Consider the following 13,696-nt stretch of genomic DNA (forward strand, 5'->3'; position numbering starts at 1 on the left):
TTCATAGGAAGTCGAGTGTGGTTCAAATGAGAGTAGAAATACCCCTGCCATACTCATGTGGAATTTCCACCATTGGCTTCGGCCATTAAATGGAAAATCGGAACCACACCATGCCACCTCGATTTGACTTTTGAATGAAAACTGAAAATAAGCCAATTCATTTTATATATTTAAAAAAAATACTCACAGTTGATATGTTAGTTGTGTTATCTTTTCACGAAAATATTTTTTAAGAAAATATGATCACACGCATAGATTATGTGACGTTTTTCACGTGCGGTTTGTTTTTGAAAAAAAAAATGGCAAGTCACGGTGGCAAGATGTTAACTACCTCGCCTGGTATACAGGAAGTCCTGGGTTAGATCCCGACCCTGGAAATGCCTGCTGTATATTTGGCGCTTGCATGTCTCTTTCCCCGTGGTAGAGTGGATTTTTCTCCAGGTCCTGGTTTTTCGCTCGACATTTAGAAAAATACACTTAGAGTATTTGGCTGCGATACAGTCCCATGATGGGCCACTTTGTTGGGCTAACACCTGTGGCCAGGTGACTTTAAAAACGAACTATGTAGCTCAGTGAGACTTACCTGATATTGAATTAGCAGGATGGATGCCCGACGGATAGCGGTCAGGGCGAAAATGCATATTTGCAAATAGTCGTATGCTTCGCTTGCTTACAGTATGTCTCCGGGGTTCTGGGCAATCCTTTGATGAATATGGGCAAGTTTGACATTTTTTTTTTTATCTCAAAGCAACTCAACTTTATTCTCGAGTCTGTTTGATATTGCACCACATCTCTATGGCACTTACAGTGACTCCGGTAAACAAACACAAATAGAAAACGGACGGTGCTAATGCAAAAACGTCACCGGAATTTGTACATTTGCGCATTGAGCAGCACTGCGCCATAAACTCTACATTCCCTATATACTCAACACTGTCCATAGACTCAACACTGTTCATAGACTCAACACTACCCATAGACTTAGCAATGCCCATAGACTCAGCAATGCCCATAGACTCAACACTGATCATAGACTCACCACTGCCCATAGACTCAACACTGCCCATAGACTCAACACTGCACATAGACTCAACACTGCCCATAGACTCAACACTGCCCATAGACTCAACACTGCCCATAGACTCAACACTGCCCATAGACTCAACACTGCCCATAGACTCAACACTGCCCATAGACTCAACACTGCCCATAGACTCAACACTGATCATAGACTCACCACTGCCCATAGACTCAACACTGCCCATAGACTCAACACTGCACATAGACTCAACACTGCACATAGACTCAACACTGCCCATAGACTCAACACTACCCATAGACTCAACACTGCCCATAGACTCAACACTGCACATAGACTCAACACTGCACATAGACTCAACACTGCCCATAGACTCAATACTGCACATAGACTCAACACTACCCATAGACTCAACACTGCCCATAGACTCAACACTGTACATAGACGCAGCAATGCCCATAGACTCAACACTGCCCATAGACTCAACACTGCCCATAGACTCAACACTGCACCATATACTCAACACTGCCCATAGACTCAACACTGCACCATAGACTCGACACTACCCATAGACTCAACACTGCCCATAGACTCAACACTGCCCATAGACTCAGCACTGCCCATAGACTCAACACTGCCCATAGACTCAACACTGCCCATAGACTCAACACTGCCCATAGACTCAACACTGCCCACAGACTCAACACTGCCCACAGACTCAATACTGCACATAGACTCAATACTGCCCATAGACTCAACACTGCCCATAGACTAAATACTGCACATAGACGCAGCACTGCCCACAGACTCAACACCCACAGACTCAACACTGCCCATATGCAGATGCATTCATTCATTTTCAGTAGTTTACAATTAAAACTAAACCATGCAATTATATGCACCCGCAAATTCCTCATGTGAGGGACAAAGCGAACCTCTGCACCTCTCCCCGCCCCCAAAAATAGAAGTCAAACCCTGCCTATGCCGTGGCCAGCGTCGAAACGTCGCCAGTATCTCTCGATGGCTTCAAATGATGCTCGAGGACGTCACGTGGCGAGACGGATACACCGCCTGTGAATCTGGCAGAGCCGCGCGTCACCACGCGTTCGAGGAGCACCTGCGGAAAAGATATCGACAGAACTACCACTGAGATCACTCCAAGTGACCTCTCATCCCACACCTTCCCACCCGCCCTGCTTCTTTTAGAGAATTTCGTCAAAGTGAAATATTTTAATTCTCACATCTCAGACTTTATCAAAAATGTTGTGAGTGAAACAAAAAACCTGTTAGTTGTTGTTGTTGGTGCAGTCATTGGTGACGAGGCTGAGATCCATCGCCTGGCTACACATGGAAGTTTGCTTTAATCACAGACGGCTGAAATCCAAATATTTCAACCCAGGCTGTTGACAGTGCCGACTCTTTGCTCTGACATGTTTGAGCCACATGGCTACCTCCCTACGTGGGTTATCATAGCGATCATCATCATCATCATCATCGCAAATGGAAATGAAGTTGTCGATAGTCAACACTTAAATGTAAAGATCTCTCTCCGTGCCGTGATGCGCACGTCCCAACCCTCGTCAATTCACTGCTGAAGGCCGATACCACGCCGTCGGTCTTGGGAATTGTTCGACCATGCTTCACCACCCTGGTCAGTGCGAGTAAGAAAAGAGGGGGGCCCGTTGAGATGCCACACTCCGTTGATGTAGGCCCTGGCCGTGAATCGAACTCAGGTTACCGGGTTCTGAGTGCGGTGCGAGAAACACTCCACCACCGCCCTGCAGCGTTCAATGGAATTACAGTTCATGGTCAGCTGCTTGTCAATCCACTGCTGGATGAAGGCCTCCCCATGACATGCCGGTCATGGGGTTATTGGAAGATTTTTCACCACGCGACGTAAATACAAGGTGTATTCTCTCAACGAGACGGGCGTAACAGTTAACACACGCCCTCATTGTGCCCAATCCTCAAACCGTGGGTCCCATCCAACCCTTACAATGTGGGTAAACGCCGGATGGGAATGGCTTTCATAATGGTCTAATTTGGACCAAAGCGTGGCGAAATATGGTCATTTACATAATCGGCTACATTTAAATGCATTGTAAATTATTTAGAGTGAATGTATCTTTTTCCCCGCTATATAATGAGGCTCTGCTGTATAATGTTACTCAACGCATTACCCATTCCGTGTGGCTGCTCCTTTAGTAACCAGCCGGCACGTGACCTCGTGCATATTAATCTCGCCACTGTGCTAAAGGGATAATCCGGTTGATAGGAGACGATCATGATTCCGTACGCGAGAAACAAGCCACATTTCTCAGCGTGACTTTTACGCTTTGATATGCAGCCTAGATCGTCAGAGATGCTGGCGTTGTATGAACGTTCCCGATCTATTCCCTGTCCCTCCCTGTGCCCAATCCCGTGTTCGATCTTTCTCCATCCCTACTTGCACCTCTTCACTGGAAAGAACTTCACCTGTACATTGAGCAGCACTGCACCATAGACGAGACACTGCCCATAGACTCAACACTGCCCATAGACTCAACACTGCCCATAGACTCAACACTGCCCATAGACTGAACACTGCCCATAGATTCAACACTGCCCATAGATTCAACACTGCCCAAAGACTCAACACTGCCCGGTAGACTCAGCACTGCACATAGACTCAGCACTACCCATAGACTCAACACTACCCATATACTCAACACTGCCCATAGACTCAACACTGCCCATAGACTCAACACTGCCCATAGAAGGGAAGTAATAAAATAATAAAAATAAAACATAATAATAAAATATATTATTTTATTTTATTATAAAACATAATAAAATAAAATATATTATTTTATTTTATTATGTTTTATTTTTATAATTTTATTACTTCTCTTCTACGTGACTTTACCGAAAGAACCAAGAAGATGAATCCCTGCAGTCACGAAAGCTTTAAATCGAAACTGCCCATAGACCCAACACTGCCCATATATTCAACACTGCCCATAGACTCAACACTGCCCATAGACTCAACACTGCCCATAGACTCAACACTGTCCACAGACTCAACACTGCCCATAGACTCAACACTGCCCATAGACTCAACACTGCACATAGACTCAGCACTACCCATATACTCAACACTCCCCACAGACTCAACACTGCCCAAAGACTCAACACTCCCCACAGATTCAGCACTGCTCGGTAGACTCAGCACTGCATATAGACTCAACACTGTCCATAGACTCAACACTGCCCATAGACTCAACACTGCCCATAGACTCAACACTGCCCATAGACTCAACACTGCCCACAGACTCAACACTGCCCATAGACTCAACACTGCCCACAGAATCAACATTTCCCCTGTACATTGAGCAGTTCCCCCACCTTCAATGCCTTTCGTTCCTCTCTCAAAGCCTCGCCTCTTCTCCATCGCCCATTCCCTTCCTCCTCCCTCCCCTCGCCCCTCCACTCCTTCCCGTCCCTCCCCTCCACGGTCGTGACCCCCGTGTCCTCTCTGCTACGGTCACTCATTCATCGGCCCTTACACTGCCCCTGCCATCAACATCACTCTGTTTTTGTACCGCTTTTTTAAACTCTGTTAAAGAGTGCCTTGAGCTGAGGCACTCGATAAATAGGGCGAGCTCAAGTTCGGGGCCGTCCCATAAATGACGTCACGCACCTGGGGGGGGGGGGGGGGAGGGTTGAGAAATTTGACGTCACATCAAAATGAGCAACTTTAAATAAATATAGACAACACGTTCTATTTAATTAAATAACCTTGTTTTTATAAATGTTTTCTCCTACAACATCAGAGTGCAGCGGCACATTAAATACGCACTACAATGACAATAGTTTAAAGCGGTTTGAAGCATGTTTTATTTTTTTTGGGGGGGCAGAGCTTTGTGACGTCATATTTGAGGGGGGGTCTGACTTTTTGTGACGCCGTGTGACGACCAGGGGGGGGGGTCAAAAATCGTCCAAAATCGCGTGACGTCATTTATGGACGGCCCCTTAGCGCACGGGATTGTAATGGCTCAAGAGGTCGCCTTGTTTGATTCGATCTCCCAAGCACAGTCGTGTAAACAATGGGAACGTTTATCAAACGAGCCCCAGCGCATCTACCCATCGAGCAGTTGTGTAAATGGGTAACAACCCACAATTATTTGGTCAGCAAAGTCTCGCGTGGCGGGGTAAAGTGTGGGTACTCCTACCTCTTCCAAGACGTATGCCCACCGGGAAAGAGCGGCCTCTGTAGCCTCTATGACGGTGCTTATTCTTCACCTGGGGTGCACGAACCGCATGGGGGTGCGAGACGAACAGTACAAAGGCAACGCGGACATCAGAGTGATCATAGCTGGGGTTGAGCAGTTATATCTGTGGGAACTTTTGGTGTTTGAACATCTTAACGCATGTTTTATTCTAAGAGAGGGGGTAAAGCCAAATTCCTATTTTTTCATCATTTTGATACTGGCAAAAATAAGTGTCCCGTAAGAATATAACTGCTGTTTCTTGTTAGGGTGAAGCGTGGGTTGGTGAGGAGTGGGGTGGTGAGGAGTGGGGTGGTGAGGAGTGGGTTGGTGAGGAGTGGGTGGTGAGGAGTGGGGTGGTGAAGAGTGGGGTGATGAGGAGTGGGGTGATGAGGAGTGGGGTGGTGAGGAGTGGGGTGGTGAGGAGTGGGGTGGTGAGGAATGGGGTGGTGAGGAGTGGGTGGTGAGGAGTGGGGTGGTGAGGAGTGGGGTGGTGAGGAGTGGGGTGGTGAGGAGTGGGGTGGTGAGGAGTGGGGTGGTGAGGAGTGGGGTGGTGAGGAATGGGGTGGTGAGGAGTGGGGTGGTGAGGAGTGGGGTGGTGAGGAATGGGGTGGTGAGGAGTGGGGTGGTGAGGAGTGGGGTGGTGAGGAGTGGGTGGGTGAGGAGTGGGGTGGTGAGGAGTGGGGTGGTGAGGAGTGGGGTGGTGAGGAGTGGGGTGGTGAGGAGTGGGGTGGTGAGGAGTGGGGTGGTGAGGAGTGGGGTGGTGAGGAGTGGGGTGGTGAGGAGTGGGGTGGTGAGGAGTGGGGTGGTGAGGAGTGGGGTGGTGAGGAGTGGGGTGGTGAGGAATGGGGTGGTGAGGAGTGGGGTGGTGAGGAGTGGGGTGGTGAGGAATGGGGTGGTGAGGAGTGGGTGGTGAGGAAGTGGGGTGGTGAGGAGTGGGGTGGTGAGGAATGGGGTGGTGAGGAGTGGGTGGTGAGGAGTGGGGTGGTGAGGAATGGGGTGGTGAGGAGTGGGGTGGTGAGGAGTGGGGTGGTGAGGAATGGGGTGGTGAGGAGTGGGGTGGTGAGGAGTGGGGTGGTGAGGAGTGGGGTGGTGAGGAATGGGGTGGTGAGGAGTGGGTGGTGAGGAGTGGGGTGGTGAGGAATGGGGTGGTGAGGAGTGGGGTGGTGAGGAGTGGGGTGGTGAGGAGTGGGGTGGTGAGGAGTGGGGTGGTGAGGAATGGGGTGGTGAGGAGTGGGGTGGTGAGGAGTGGGGTGGTGAGGAATGGGGTGGTGAGGAGTGGGGTGGTGAGGAGTGGGGTGGTGAGGAGTGGGGTGGTGAGGAGTGGGGTGGTGAGGAGTGGGGTGGTGAGGAGTGGGGTGGTGAGGAGTGGGGTGGTGAGGAGTGGGGTGGTGAGGAGTGGGGTGGTGAGGAGTGGGGTGGTGAGGAATGGGGTGGTGAGGAGTGGGGTGGTGAGGAGTGGGGTGGTGAGGAGTGGGGTGGTGAGGAGTGGGGTGGTGAGGAGTGGGGTGGTGAGGAATGGGGTGGCGAGGAGTGGGGTGGTGAGGAGTGGGGTGGTGAGGAATGGGGTGGTGAGGAGTGGGTGGTGAGGAGTGGGGTGGTGAGGAGTGGGGTGGTGAGGAGTGGGTGGTGAGGAGTGGGGTGGTGAGGAATGGGGTGGTGAGGAGTGGGGTGGTGAGGAGTGGGGTGGTGAGGAATGGGGTGGTGAGGAGTGGGGTGGTGAGGAGTGGGGTGGTGAGGAGTGGGGTGGTGAGGAATGGGGTGGTGAGGAGTGGGTGGTGAGGAGTGGGGTGGTGAGGAATGGGGTGGTGAGGAGTGGGCTGGTGAGGAGTGGGGTGGTGAGGAGTGGGTTGGTGAGGAGTGGGGTGGTGAGGAATGGGGTGGTGAGGAGTGGGTTGGTGAGGAATGGGGTGGTGAGGAGTGGGTGGTGAGGAGTGGGGTGGTGAGGAGTGGGTTGGTGAGGAGTGGGGTGGTGAGGAGTGGGTGGTGAGGAGTGGGGTGGTGAGGAGTGGGTGGTGAGGAGTGGGGTGGTGAGGAGTGGGGTGGTGAGGAGTGGGGGTGGTGAGGAGTGGGGTGGTGAGGAGTGGGGTGGTGAGGAGTGGGGTGGTGAGGAGGGGGTGGTGAGGAGTGGGTGGTGAGGAGTGGGTGGTGAGGAGTGGGTGGTGAGGAGTGGGTGGTGAGGAGTGGGGTGGTGAGGAGTGGGTGGTGAGGAGTGGGTGGTGAGGCGTGGGTTGGTGAGGAGTGGGGTGGTGAGTGGAACACCTGGGACCGCTTCTGATGTCACTCGCCAGATTGTGCTTAAAAACACAAGCGAGTGTTTATTTGAACACTCCAGAGATGTGACACTGTTTCCTTTAAAGTCGTGTTGTGCAATAACGTATTTATTAAAATTGCCCATGCCTGTAAAAGTAATGGTTTCTTTCCGTCACTATCTGTTTCACGGCGCCACCTCAAATTCATTTTCGCAAATTTTATTCGAAAAACAACTTCCCAGGAAAGTAATCGCCGGTTTCCGAAATGTGTCAGACTGAACTTGCAAGTTAAGATACGGTATTGGGTAACAGGTGCAGCCCTGAAATTGCTTTGCTCACACCACTGCTGCCAGGAGGACCTCCAGCAAGTGGGAATCGTAGAGATCCCCTTCTTGTGAATCTTGGGTCGACTTTCTCACACTGGCCAGACGCCTCGGAAGCAGTGGAAGCCCCCACACTTTACCCCACCACACACGCACACTGCCAATCGACGGACTGTATGTCAGCCGGCAATGTCACAATTCACAATTAGAGCAGTGACTACGTGCCATAAATCATGTACACTGCACAGACATTCGTGAATCCACTGTTGTATGAATGCCTTCCCATGCCGCTTTGACCACAGAGATGGTTTGACCATGCTTCGCCATGATAGCAACACATTTCCCAAGTACGTTAAGCAGTCGCCCTTCCTGAACCTCCTTTCGTTCCACGATCAAAGCCCCCACCACCTTTTCTCCATCAACTCCTTCCCGTTCCTTCCCTGTAGCCTGCCCCTGTCATCTAAGTCACTCTATATAGTACGTATTTTGGCGTCCTCTGGTCTAACACCGTTTGAGACGAGGCTAAAAAAGAAAGCTGTCTCTGGTGTGGACCAGTCAGTTTCAAGGACAATGCATATATTATCAGAGTATGTTTTTTTGTTTGCATTCTGACCGCAAGCATTGTGGTTAATGCAGACATGATTCCTTGTAAAAGGTTTCAGTTTGGTGTTTTAACATCTTAACACCTGTTTTGTTGCCTTGTCTTATGGAATAAGATACAATAATATAAGATAGCCAGCGCAGATTTGTGAAAGGGCAAACTCAGGTCCCAGGGTTAACTCAAGTCCCAAGAGGCGCCGTGGTGATGAGATGTTAACTACCTCGCCTGGTATACAGGGGATCGTGGGTTCGATCCCGACCGTGACGCCTGCTGTATATTTGGAGTTTGCGTGTCTCTCTCTCTCATCATCATCACGGTGGCTAGGAGATGTTAACTACCTCGCCTGATTTACAGGAGATCGTGGGTTCGATCCCGACCCCGAAACCTGCTGTATATTTGGAGTTTGCGTGTCTCTCTCTCTCATCATCATCACGGTGGCTAGGAGATGTTAACTACCTCGCCTGGTATACAGGGGATCGTGGGTTCGATCCCGACCCTGATGCCTGCTGTATATTTGGAGTTTGCGTGTCTCTCTCTCTCTCCCCGTGGTCGCGTGGATTTTTCTCTGTCTCCCCCGGTTTTTCCCTCCACATTTAGAAACATGCGTTCCACAGTATTTGTCTGCTGTGCATTCCCACATGGCGAGCCACGTCGTTGGACTGTCACTTGTGATAGTCAGGTCGCTTGTGAAAAAAATTGCTACACGGCAACTCAGTGGGCCTTATCAAAAAATATATATAGAAATTAAAATAGTTTAATTGTATATCACGCAAAACGCTGTGCCATCACTCCACCCATAAAATATTGCTCATCTGAGTGTTCTAGATTTGAAGCTTTCGTGACTGCAAGGATTCATACTCTTGGGTATTTTCGGTAAAGTCAGGTAGGTGAAAAAAAAAACACACGTTGTTTTCAGCTGGCGCAATTTACCCCCCCCCCTCCCCCCGGCAGCATAACAAAAGGCTGCTTAATCTTAGCTTCCTTATCTACTTCCGCCCCCGGCATCACAAAGCTTCAGTTTGAACTCCGTATGTTGCGCCCACCGCGTTCCTCACATCGTTGCCCCTCAGTCCACAGCTCGCCCACACACTCACCATGGTCCCCCTCCCTCCATCCCCCGCGACTATATGATTCCTCGTCACAGCCATCTCTTAGACACACTTAAGCGTTTGCGCTTTCGCTACGTTGTCCCCACCTGAAGAAGGACGCTTGTGTTGCGCCCGAAACGTCGTGATTTAATTTAGTTGTTTTCATTTATTTTATTTTATTATTTTTTACCTACGTGACTTTACCGAAAAAACCAAAGTGTTGCTATCGTGGCGAGGGTTAAAATAAATGTAATTTTATCTTTAGCGAGGTACCTGCTAAATTAATAAAGAGACTTGAGCGATGTAAACCAATAAGCTGAGATTCGAAACTAACGTTCGCTGAGGAACAGTGGTAATGAAAACTCGGAGAGTATTCAAGTCAAACACTGCTCCGCGTATATCAGATTTCAATTTGGCTTCCCCCAGAATCGACGTAATAATTATGATGGTGCTTTCGTTGAAGAATTAAATATCGTGCCACGTCCATTAGCATAACCTTTGGCTGCGGTTTAAACTTCTCGCAACCATCATGAACGTGATGCGACTTTTGGGCCGATGCATCAGACGCGTAATTTGATCAATTTACATTTGCCAGTTCTGACCTCATGAACTGCGGTGATACTTCGTAGGCCATTGGCAATAATTATATTTCGCACGCGATCGCAGGGCAGCACTTTGTTTCGCTGCCACATTAACGCAGTTGTGCTGCAGTGGAAGAACAACGAATACAATAAACCCAATGCCCTTCAAATGCGACCACCCGAGTCCAATTTGTCGGGCCCCCAAGCTTGATGAGCAATTATTCAAGTGCCACATTTGATTCAAATTCACACATTTGCTTTTACAAATGCGAGACAGCTGCGTTGCACGTATTTACATTGGCTCCAAGTGCTGTGCATCGAACCAGACTTGCCCAATACAGTGCCGACATCGAGCCAAAGTACATACCGAGGTACGTACCATAGTACCAAACCGAGGCTGACAACACCACACACAGCAGGGTGGTGGTATGGCGAGCACCACACCTGGCCGTCTTTGTCTTCCCAGTGTTGGCGTTGAGGCCGAGTGGACCGAGGGGGGGGGGTCTAAGGCATCGTCTCGACACAAATTGGTGTTGATGTGTGCCGTGGTCAGGAATTGAACTCACGTGGGTTTCCGAGATGACAACCCCAGCATGCCAACCGTGACACCACCATCATGCGTAATCACCATCTCACATTGTAAGATGTACATTGTACAAACTGTCACAATGCATTCGCGCACAGAGGGTACGGTACACAATTGTTACACAATAAGTGTAACAATTGTGTGCCGTACAATAAGTGTACCAATTCTTCCCCATTGTGATTTAATTAATTATCGCCATTCATGGGACGTAACTCGATTCAAGAATCAATTCAATGTTGTTTAACATTGTGGTGAACGTGGCGGTCTCTCGTGGCTGCAGGGGGTCTACGTGAACCCAGCACATAAAGCACACACACACACACGTGTAGAAAACATTGGTGATTACAAAGACAAAGATCCCCGTGTAGCCTTTAACATGCTATTGTGGCAAGTGCCCTATAGCGAGCACACCTATGAAGGCCAGCACACTCGGTCGCCTTTGTCTCCCCAAGGCTGATTGATGTTGACTCACTGCATCAGGAGCTAATTTAAGGCTGGGCCGACCTAGGGGACTCCCCGGAGCGTTCAGATACTCGTCACGTCTTATTGGCCGTGGGCGGAAATCGAACTAGGTTCGGCAGGTTCGTAGCGCAGTGCGCTAACCACTACACTACCGCGCGCGCCAAATTGATCGTTACAGACACACCGACGCGTGATTCAATATGTGCATCGTGAGCCCAGGAATCGATATGAAACTATGAAGCCCCCGTTCCACCCACGATGCAGCAACACAATGCATCGCATACCCACTTCAATTCACACAGTCCGTGCGTGCATAATGTACAAATACCCAATTACATATTTAGACACGCAGGGCCAGATTGAGTTTGAGAGTAGCCCAGGGGCCGCTATCGTTTTGGAGGGTGGCGACTCTTTGTCCGTTTAATTCCCTCCCCAGCGGGCGCTTCACCACCACCCAATGGGCAACGCCAGGCAGCCCCTTCGCTTCTCCACCATCGTAATTATAAACAACACTGATTACGGTGCTGCGCAGAGGTCGTACCCGATACCCGTACCCTACCCGATACCTGGCTACCCGTACCCGGCCGGGTACGGGTACAGGTAGCCGTTTGCGAACCTGGTGCGGCCGGGTACGGGTAAGGGTAGGCCGTGAGTCACTGGTGAGTAACCGTTTGTCACTCATTTCGGGTAGGGTACGGGTAAGGAATCAAAACCGGTTTGCGACCTCTGGTGCTGCGGCAGACGATGGCGATGAATGAATGATGACGACGATGACTGATTACAGCTTCATTTATAAATGTCACAATTGTGAGGATAAAAGAAGAGCTCAAAATGAACGAAACTATACTCTTTGGTTCTTTTGGTTAAGTCACGTAGGTATAAAATAAAATAAATCACGACGTTTCGGGCGCAGCACAAGCGTCCGTCATCAGGTGGGAAAGCATGGTATGCTGCTGCGTATCTGTGCGTTACGTCTGGATGTTCTACGGTACCGTATGTCCATCGTTAAACACACGCTGTGTGTGTGATCTGGTGTGTGTGTGTGTGTGATATGGTGTGTGTGTGTGTGATCTGGTATGTGTGTGTGTGTGTGATCTGGTGTGTGTGTGTGTGTGTGATCTGGTGTGTGTGTGTGTGATCTGGTATGTGTGTGTGTGTGATCTGGTGTGTGTGTGTGTGTGATCTGGTATGTGTGTGTGTGATCTGGTATGTGTATGTGTGTGATCTGTTATGTGTGTGTGAAATCAAAAGCAAAAGTACATTCTCCCAGCGCGGGCAAATATGAAATCGTATGGCACGTTATCTGTCAAAGCAGTCCACCATGGGGTGAGTGCTGGAGGGACAAGCACCTGGTGGTACAAAGTGTCACAACAATTGTCTTGTCTGTCTTCCCAGCCCACTCTGTTCCCCCGGGTGTCGTGCATGCATTATGTATTTATTTATATTTAGCGACTTGCTCATCTTTCTCTCGATGTTGCACTCCGATCTGATTTTTGTTTCGCGTGATGTTGCCGTGGTAACTCGCTGACCCCAGTGCCCATACTGGACATCTGTGAAAAAGAGCTTCATAGCTCATCGGATTCCCCCTGCAAGTCTAAATAAACATCGTGATTGTGTCATATCACAAGACGATGAAACTACGTGGGAATCTCACAGGGGCGGGGAATCACCCCCCCCCCCTTGCTCCCCATGCAACAGAAAATCGCTACCGAAGATTTATTTTCGCAGCAGAACTCAAACACGTCATCCTTCAAGTGGCCCTTTCATGCCTTCGAACTCTGGTTGAAAGCTGTCGGTCCGTTTGTACGACGAGGGGATACGATAACACCCGTAAGATATCATCCGAGATATATATATATATATGAACTTACATTTTGATAACAAAAAAAAATCTGGTTTGCTATTCTGGACGTAGGCGACTTGCAAATTCTGTAAATGGCGTCAAAAATCCACGACAACAGGGACATTGTCATGAACACACAAGATGGTTGTTGATATTAGCGAGGCTAACGGGCTGCATGGACTCCAAAGTGGATGGATGCCAGAGGCAGACTCTGCAGCAGTGAGCGTTGGTGACCGTACTGTACTGATGAGTCCTAGTGAGGACGATACCAGTCCACAGTTGGACATCTTTGCCTGTGAACACCATTGGAACCTCATTTGCTAGTAAAAAATATGATAATTGTTTTTTTACCCTTTAATCTGGCAACAAAACTGACACCTTTTTTTACGAGGAGTCATGTTTGCATAGACCACAATACCTGCAGTCATAATGCAAACAAAAAACATAACTCTGATAATGTGCGCCTTTTGGCGTCATGTGGTCCAACACCATGTGAGACTAGGCTCTAAGAAAAGCTGTCTCGGGTGTGGACCAATCAACTTCAAGGACAGTGCATACATTATCAGAGTTATATTTTTGTTTGCATTATGACTGCAGGTATTGTGGTCAATACAAACATGACTCCTTGTAAAAAAGGTCTCAGTTTTGTTGGCAGATAGAAGGGTTAAAAAACA

Source organism: Lethenteron reissneri, chromosome 49, assembly GCF_015708825.2.
Source record: "Lethenteron reissneri isolate LAM-NWPU_2019-01 chromosome 49, ASM1570882v1, whole genome shotgun sequence".
NCBI classification, from domain to species: Eukaryota; Metazoa; Chordata; class Hyperoartia; order Petromyzontiformes; family Petromyzontidae; genus Lethenteron; species Lethenteron reissneri.